We start from the raw sequence: 9,113 nt of genomic DNA on the forward strand, positions 1-9,113 counted from the left end.
TAACATGGTCAAACATTCAGGGTATTCAGGCATATTTAAATTCCCATACGAAAGCAAATTATATATCAACATTTAATCATGATGCATTATATATGTAGATATGGCCAATTGAAAGTATAAACAATAGAGATACGCAAACCTGTTTGCCAATTCAAGGTTGAAGGGATTGACCACTTGTAGTATCGGAATAAGTTAGGCAGCGGGAATTGGACGGCGATGGCTTCGGTGCAGATGGGCTGCCTTCAGGGTTTCTTTACTCTGAATTCTCCGGGTAGGCAGGATTCCTATGCCAAAACTTCTATTCGTTCTTTTCTGTTCTCCTCCTCTCTTTTTTTTTTTGTGAATCTCCCAGTGTAACTCCAAGTGTTTTTTCCTCTACTGAAACTTCAGTATTTATAGACTAATTTCGTGGGTAATGGGCTTGGAATGAGGGAGACCCAAGTCCAAAATAATTTGTTATATTTTATTTATATATTTATTTTAATTATTTAATTAATTAATTAATTAATTAATTAATTAAATTTTTTTTTTTTTCGTTTTTTTTGTTTTTTTTGTTTTTTTTTTTGTTTTTTTATTTTTATTTTTTATTTTTTATTTTTTATTTTTTTATTTTTTTTATTATTGAAGTGCTGGTATTTATAGTGATAATGGTGACCTAATGGGCTCAGAATGAAGCCCGAAATTTTTGTTGTCTGTCAGCTTCGCTAGGCGAGCGCGTAGCGAACAGGCCAGTTTGGGCCATTTTCTGGATTGGGCCATCCGTGAGCTGGGCCTTTGTTTCTTCAAGATCAGTGTTATATATGAGTCGGAATGCCTTGCAAAATGTCTTGAAATATTAATGGGCAAATTTTGGGGTATGACAGCTGCCCCTGTTCAATATTCTTGGACCGAGAGAGTTAGAATGGTGTGTACGCCATTCGTGGTCTGGAGGTGGAAGATTATTGAACACTAGAATGCCCCAAAAATTTGCACTTGAGAATCGACAGTTGGTCTTGATGGAGATGGGCTTAAAGGTGCCATCCGGGAGGTTTGATGACGAAAGCTTCAGATCGCGCCGTATATTAGGCCAATTTGAAGACACGGGTGCCACACTGGGTCGTACGTTAGACCGTATAATGAGTCATCCATTAGGCTGCCGACTTCGCTGGGGAGTCGGAGTGTGTCATATGCTGTTGGGGATAAAGGATCAGAATGGACCATACGCTAGATCGTATCTGAGTTGCAGAATGAGCCGTACGTTAGGCTGAATCTGATGACGAAAGGGGTAGTCGTACGTTAGACTACACTTCAGAAATGTACCGTATGTTAGGTAGCATCTGAGGGGATGGACATCCGAACGGGTCGTACGTTAGACCGTCGCAGAATGAGTCGTCTGTTAGGCCGCATCTGATGATGAAAGCGGTAGTCGTACGCCAGACTACACTTCAGAAATGTACCGTACGTTAGGTAGCATCTGAGGGTTGTAAGATCCAAACGGGTCGTACGTTAGACCGCGTTGGAGTTGCTGGAGTTCAGAATGGATCGTACGCTAGATCGTATCTGAGTTGCAGAATGAGCCGTACGTTAGGCTGTATCCGAAGAAGAAAGTAGTCGTACGCTAGACTACACCCCTGAATGTACCGTACGCTAGGCAGCATCTGAGGATTTGAAGGTCCAAATGGGTCGTACGTTAGACCGCATTGGAGTTGCTGAAGAAGTCATATGTTGGGCTGAATCAGAATGAACCGTACGTTAGGCTGTATCTGATAACCTGTATATGTTGTACTTGCAATAAATGTCTGGGATGGGCTTAAAGATGCCATCGTTAGGAGGATATCGAAGTGTTGTCAGAATGAATGTTCCCATGAACTGTATTTGAAATATGTATCTGAATCTTGAATGTGATTGATAAAGGTGTCTGTCTGAATGAACCTTTTATTTTGACTATATCAGGAGGATAAATAACCTGCAAAGAAAAGTTAGCTTCATGCTATGTCATGATGTATGAGATGTTTCGTGTTATGCTAAAATAAATGCGAATGTTGTATGCATGCGTATGCTGTGAAATGATGTAATGAATGAGTTATGCGTATGAGAAGTTCTGCTTGGGGACTCTACTGGGGAAAATAAATCCCCATCTACTGATTGGAGATATTTGTAACGATGACCCTTTCTCGGCAGGGGGTTCTTGATTCTGTCTGATGGTAGAAATATTCCACAGATCTTGGCTGAGGATGGATGAGATGATCAATCTGTCTGATGATGCCGACCTCTGTTGGGGAGTAACTGGCTGTGCCGGGGAATACTGCTAATTTCTTCTGAGGAATAACAGACTTGCTGGGGGAATAGAATTGGTAGCGGATTCATTGGAAGCATGGTTAGACCTTCTCCTCGATCCTGAAGTCGGGTAGTAATTGCTATTGCTATTCTACGCATATATTTTGGTAAACATTTATCATATTCAAATGCACATATTAATTCAAATTAAATCAATGGACATTTACGCAAACAAAACAGAAAAAGTAAAACAAAAGCATCTTTTTTGAAATGAATTGCATTGATTTTGAAAGGAGGCGTATGAACAGGCAATTTGTGTGCAAGGAGACAGAAATCCTAGTAAGAGGAAATTGTCAAAAACAAAGAGAAAGCTATGCAGAAAAGTCTTATTGATTTTAAGTCTACTACTGTCATTATGTCTTCAAGCATCTCATCCCCTGTTGTCGGATAGAAGTGATTGGCTTGGTCAATCCCTTGAACTTGGATAAAGTTGACTGAGAACGGGACATAGTCATACGCTTTAATCCCTAATTTTTGCCTGGACCGCCTTTTCAGGTTTTCGGTCCACCAGGATACCCTTTTTTGCCCAAGCCGCCTTTTCAGGTTTTCGACTTGCCGGGTGTACATTTTTTTATATATATCCCTAATTTTTGCCCGAACCCTTTTGGTTCGCCGGGATGCCCTTACTTTTGCCTAGATACGTCGATCTAGCGGGTCTCTTTCATGCGTAGTATTTTTTAACTATGTCCGCGTTCACGGGATGCGGGAAATCTTCGCCATCCATTGTAGCAAGTATCATGGCTCCACCAGAGAATACCTTCTTAACTACAAATGGCCCTTCGTATGTGGGAGTCCATTTGCCTCTGGGATCAGTTTGTGGTAGGATGATACGCTTTATCACCAAGTCGCCCATTTGATACGCTTGTCTCTTGACCCTTTTGTTGAATGCCATGGTCATGCGCTTCTGATATATCTGCCCGTGACATACAGCCGCAAGTCTCTTCTCATCAATCAAATGTATCTGATCGAGTCGAGTCTGAATCCATTCGTCCTCGTCTAAGCCCGCCTCTTTCATGATCCTTAGAGAGGGAATCTGAACCTCTACTGGTAAAACGGCTTCCATTCCGTAGACTAAAGAGAAAGGAGTTGCCCCTGTCGAAGTTCGTACCGAAGTACGATAACCATGAAGAGCAAATGGTAACATCTCATGCCAGTCTTTGTATGTTACCGTCATCTTTTGTATAATCTTCTTAATATTCTTATTAGCCGCTTCTACAGCGTCGTTCGTCTTTGGCCGGTACGGAGAAGAGTTATGGTGTTTTATTTTGAACTGCGTGCAGAGTTCAGTAATCATCTTGTTGTTCAAATTAGTGCCATTGTCAGTGATAATTCTCTCAGGGACGCCGTATCGGCAGATGAGGCTGTTCTTGATGAATCGTGCCACCACATTCTTAGTAACAGAAGCAAATGAGGCTGCCTCCACCCACTTTGTGAAGTAATCAATAGCAACAAGGATGAAACGATGTCCATTAGAGGCGGTAGGTTTAATCTCGCCAATCATATCAATGCCCCATATTGCAAAGGGCCAAGGCGCTGTCAACACGTTTAATGGAGCAGGAGGCACATGTACTTTATCCGCATAGATCTGGCACTTATGACAAGTTCTGGAGTGATGGTGGCAATCAGTTTCCATGGTAGACCAATAATACCCTGATCTCAGAATCTTCTTGGCCATCGTATGTCCACTAGAATGAGTCTCAAAGATACCGTCGTGCATGTCTTCCATAATCTTCTCTGATTCCTTTCTATCCACACAGCGAAGCAAAGTCGAATCATGGTTACGTTTGTACAATATTCCATTACTCAAAAAGAATTTAGCGGAGAACTTCCTCAGAAATTTCCTGTCATTGATGGATGTCCCTTCAGGGTATTCTTGAGCTTCTAAATATCTTTTTATCTCGTGGTACCAAGGCTTCTCTTCTACTTCATCAGCGTTAAGTTCATAACAATATGCTGGTTCGTCTAGTCGTTCAATGGTAATCCGGGGAGCTTCATTGTCCCATCTGACTCTGAACATAGATGACATGGTAGCTAATGCGTCTGCCAACTGGTTCTCCTCTCGTGGAATATGTTCGAATGTGATCTCTTCAAAGTATGGGATTAATGTCAACACCCGTTCTCGATAAGGGATGAGATTCGGATGTTTAGTGTCCCATTCTCCTTTGACCTGACTGATTACCAAGGCTGAGTCTCCGTACACCTTCAAGAACTTGATTCTTAGGTCTATAGCAGCTCTGAGTCCCAAAATACACGCTTCATACTCAGCCATATTGTTGGTGCACTCAAAACATAGTCTAGCGGTGAAAGGCGTATGGCCACCCTTGGGGGAAATGATCACGACGCCAATACCGTTGCCCAATGCGTTAGACGATCCATAAAAAACCATAGTCCATCGGGATCCCACTTCAGATCCTTCCTCTGGTCCAGGTTCTTCATAATCAGTAACAAGCATGACATCCTCATCTGGGAACTCAAAATTCATAGACTGATAATCATTCACTGCCTGATGAGCCAAATGATCAGCTAGCACGCTTCCTTTGATTGCTTTTTGGGTGGTATACTGGATATCATACTCTGTTAAAATCATCTGCCATCTTGCTATTCTTCCGGAGAGGGCGGGTTTCTCAAATATGTATTTGATAGGATCCATCTTAGAAATCAACAAAGTGGTGTGATTCAACATATACTGTCTTAGTCGGCGAGCAGCCCAGGCCAAAGCACAGCAAGTTTTCTCGAGCAGTGAGTATCTTGTTTCACAGTCGGTAAACTTTTTGCTAAGGTAGTATATGGCATGCTCTTTTCGACCAGACTCGTCATGTTGCCCCAACACGCACCCCATTGAGTTTTCTAAAACGGTCAAATACATGATTAGAGGTCTTCCCTCAACTGGTGGTACCAGAATCGGAGGTTCTTGGAGGTACTTCTTGATTTTGTCGAAAGCTTCTTGACATTCATCATTCCATATCATCTCTTGATTTTTTCTCAGTAACTTGAAGACGGGTTTGCAAGTAGCGGTCAAATGGGAAATAAATCGGGCAATGTAATTCAAACGTCCCAAGAAACCTCTGACTTCTTTATCCGTACGGGGAACTGGCATCTCTTGAATAGCTCTCACCTTGGCTGGGTCAACCTCAATACCTTTACCACTGACAATAAAGCCCAAGAGTTTACCAGATCTTACTCCAAAGGTGCATTTGTTCGGGTTCAATCTCAACTTGTATTTCTTCAGCCTCTCAAACAGTTTGTATAAATGATCGAGATGTTCTTCTTCAGTATGAGACCTGGCTATCATATCGTCCACATATACTTCTATTTCATGATGGATCATGTCATGGAACAAAACCACCATAGCACGCTGGTACGTTGCTCCTGCGTTCTTTAAACCAAACGGCATTACTTTATAACAGAAGGTGCCCCATTGCGTCACAAACGTAGTCTTCTCCATGTCCTCAGGTGCCATTTTGATCTGGTTATAACCCGAGAATCCATCCATGAAGGAGAATACCTTGTGTTGAGCGGTGTTGTCTACCAGAACATCAATATGTGGCAGTGGAAAATCATCTTTGGGACTCGCTCTATTCAAATCTCTGTAATCCACACACATTCGCACCTTACCATCCTTCTTTGGCACTGGTACCACATTAGCAACCCATTGAGGATAAGAAGTAACAGCCAGAAAACCAGCGTCAAATTGTTTCATCACCTCGGCTTTGATTTTCTCAGACATTTCAGGACGCATGCGACGAACCTTTTGCTTAATAGGACGACAATCTTCCTTCATCGGCAAACGATGCACCACTATATCGGTATCCAGCCCTGGCATGTCTTCGTAAGACCAAGCAAAAATCTCCACATAGTCATGTAGCATCTGGATCAATCTTCCTTTGACACTGCTTTCCAAGCCTGCTCCTATTTTGACTTCTTTCTTGTCCACCTCGGTACCCAGATTTACAGTCTCAACTGACTCCTCATGCGGCTGTATAGTCCTTTCTTCTTGCAGTAACAATCTGGCAAGTTCTTCAGGTACTTCACAATCTTCCTCACTTCCATCTTCGGCTCGGTAGATCGGATTTTCAAAGTCATAATGAACAGTAGTAGAACTATTATCAACAGGATCCAGAGTGGATAGGGATCTGCAATTCGTTACGTGCGTGTGTGTAAGAAAACATAGCTTGTTTGAAAGATGATAGGAAAGACAAAGAGCGCAATATTTGAATGCAAAACGTCCATTGATTTATTGAATATAAATATGCTTATGAAAATGACAAAAACCCTTAACAAATTAGCTATCGTGCCCCGGGCATAGACACGATGCCTTAAGAAGTTTAATTGTAAAAGAAAATTAAAATTTGCAACTCTAAAATAAACAATAACAATTACTCCTGACTAAAGGAAATCGGGATAATGTCTTCAGCCTTCCAATTGTTGAGTCCGTCACCAATTGTTGGGAAAATCCAGCTATCCAAGTCGCAATCGCTATCAGCATCTTCTACAGCATTAATCTGATTTTTGACTATCTTTCCAGAGTTAAACCCCAGGCCAGCTTTATCAGACTTGTACGGTACATTAATCAGTCGACCCCAACCAATACGATCACCACTTTCAACCGCGGCTTGAGCATCTTTCAGAGAGATCATGACAGGGGGAGCACGAACAACCTTGGGCACAAGGGGAGTTGGCTTAAAGACAGGAATGGGTGGAGGAACTACTTCAAATGACTGAGAAGGAGTCTCAAAGAATTCACCATCCATCTCGACGTATTTGAAGGCTTGCACACTACTGACAATATACTCTTCTTCTCCACATACAGTGACGACCATGCCTGCTATTGGATACTTCAGCTTTTGATGAAGCGACGAAGCTACCGCACCGGCCCCATGGATCCAAGGGCGCCCCAACAAGCAGGAGTAGGCGGGACAAATGTCCATCACGTGAAAGGTAGTGCTGAAGACTTGAGGTCCTATCTTGATAGGGAGAACCACTTCACCATAGACAACACTCTTCGCACCATCGTAAGCACGCACCACAACATCACTAGGTTTCAGTTCAATGCCTTTGTACTCAAATTTATCGAGTACAGCTTTCGGGAGCACATTCAAGGAAGAGCCGTTGTCGATCAACACGTGAGCCAGGGTGATCCCCTCACACTCGATGGAGATATGCAGAGCTTTATTGTGATTCTTTCCTGCTGGCGTCAGGTCAGCATCGGAAAAGCCTAGGCCATTGTCAACAGTCAAATTAGCAACATAATGTTCGAATTGATCGACGGATGTTTCTTGAGGCACATGAGCGGTCTTCAAGAATTTCATCAATGCATTGGCATGGGATTCAGAGGATAACAACAAGGACAACATTGAGATTTTAGACGGAGTATGCCCCAATTGTTCCACTACATCAAAATCGCTCTTACGGATGATTTTCAGCATCTCTTCCATTTCCTGTTTGGCAACATCTTCAGAAGTAACTTCGACCGATGTCTCTGACTAAGGAGGATTGACTGGTCTTTTTCCTCGAATTTCGGGAGCGGGAGGTGAGATTTCTGGAGAGAAGATCCTTCCACTTCGAGTAATTTTACTAGTCCCCACAATATCATTAGGATTAGCAGAACTACCAACTTGCTTTATGCCATGGATGTAAACGTCGCCTCCATAGTTCCACGGAATAGCTTTGCTGGAGGAATATGGCACGGGGCCAGGTGCGGTAATAATCAGGGGAGCCACTTTGGGCTCAGCGGTAATCTTCACAGGCACTCTAGTAGCGGTAATCTTCACTGGAGCTTTGGACTTAGCAATCACAGATACCTCTTCAATAGAGTTGTCCACCTTAGGAACCCTTTCAAATAGAATTGTACGATCATCCATCAGCCGTTGAATGCCGTTCTTCAACTTCAAACAATCATTGGGTCGGAGTACACAGAGATCGCAATCTTCAGCACAACCTGGAAATAAACCAGCTTGCAATAAATTCTTCTTAACGATCAGGAGAGGAGATGCTAAATCAGCAACGTCAGTAACGTGAGAATTGTCGTCCACAACATTAACATTCTGGTCATGATTAGGCATGGGTGCTGTGATGACATTGGGGGTCGCCGGAGGATCAAATTCAATTTCTCCAGCGTCGATCATATCCTGAATCTTGTTCTTCAACAACCAGCAATCATTCGTATCATGCCCGGGGCTATCGGAGTGATAGGCACACCTGGCGTTGGGATTATAACGAGGAGAAGTAGTGTTGGGATTTGCAGGAGGGCCTCTGGCGGTAATCAAATTGGCCTTTAACATACTCTGCAGTGCTTGGGTTAAAGTCATATTGATCTTGGTAAACTGTCTTCTCGACCTGTCTTGTCTGTGTTGGAAGTTCTGAGATGGCGGTGCGGCAATTGTAACTGCCCCAACAGTATGGTCACGATTCTTCTTGTTATGCTTCCTCTCACTGTACACAGCATTTGATTCATTCTTTCCCTGATAGGACTTTTTGGTGCTTGCAGAAGTAGCTGCCTGTATCTTTCCACTTTGAATGCCGCTTTCAACCCGTTCACCTGTCAAGATAAGTTCAGTGAAACTTGACGAGGAACTTCCCAGTAGATGGCTGTAGAATGGGCCAGTCAGTGTACCCATGAACATGTCCACTAACTCTCGATCAGTCATAGGGGGTTTGACTCTGCCAGCCAAATCTCTCCACTTTTGAGCATATTCTTTGAAACTTTCTTTAGAGCCCATAGTCATATTTTGTAGCTGTAGCCGAGTAGGCGCTAACTCAGAATTATACTGGTAGTGCTTGTAGAAAGCTGTTGCTAA

The sequence above is a fragment of the Lathyrus oleraceus genome, chromosome 7 (assembly GCF_024323335.1).
Source record: "Lathyrus oleraceus cultivar Zhongwan6 chromosome 7, CAAS_Psat_ZW6_1.0, whole genome shotgun sequence".
Classification (NCBI taxonomy): Eukaryota; Viridiplantae; Streptophyta; class Magnoliopsida; order Fabales; family Fabaceae; genus Lathyrus; species Lathyrus oleraceus.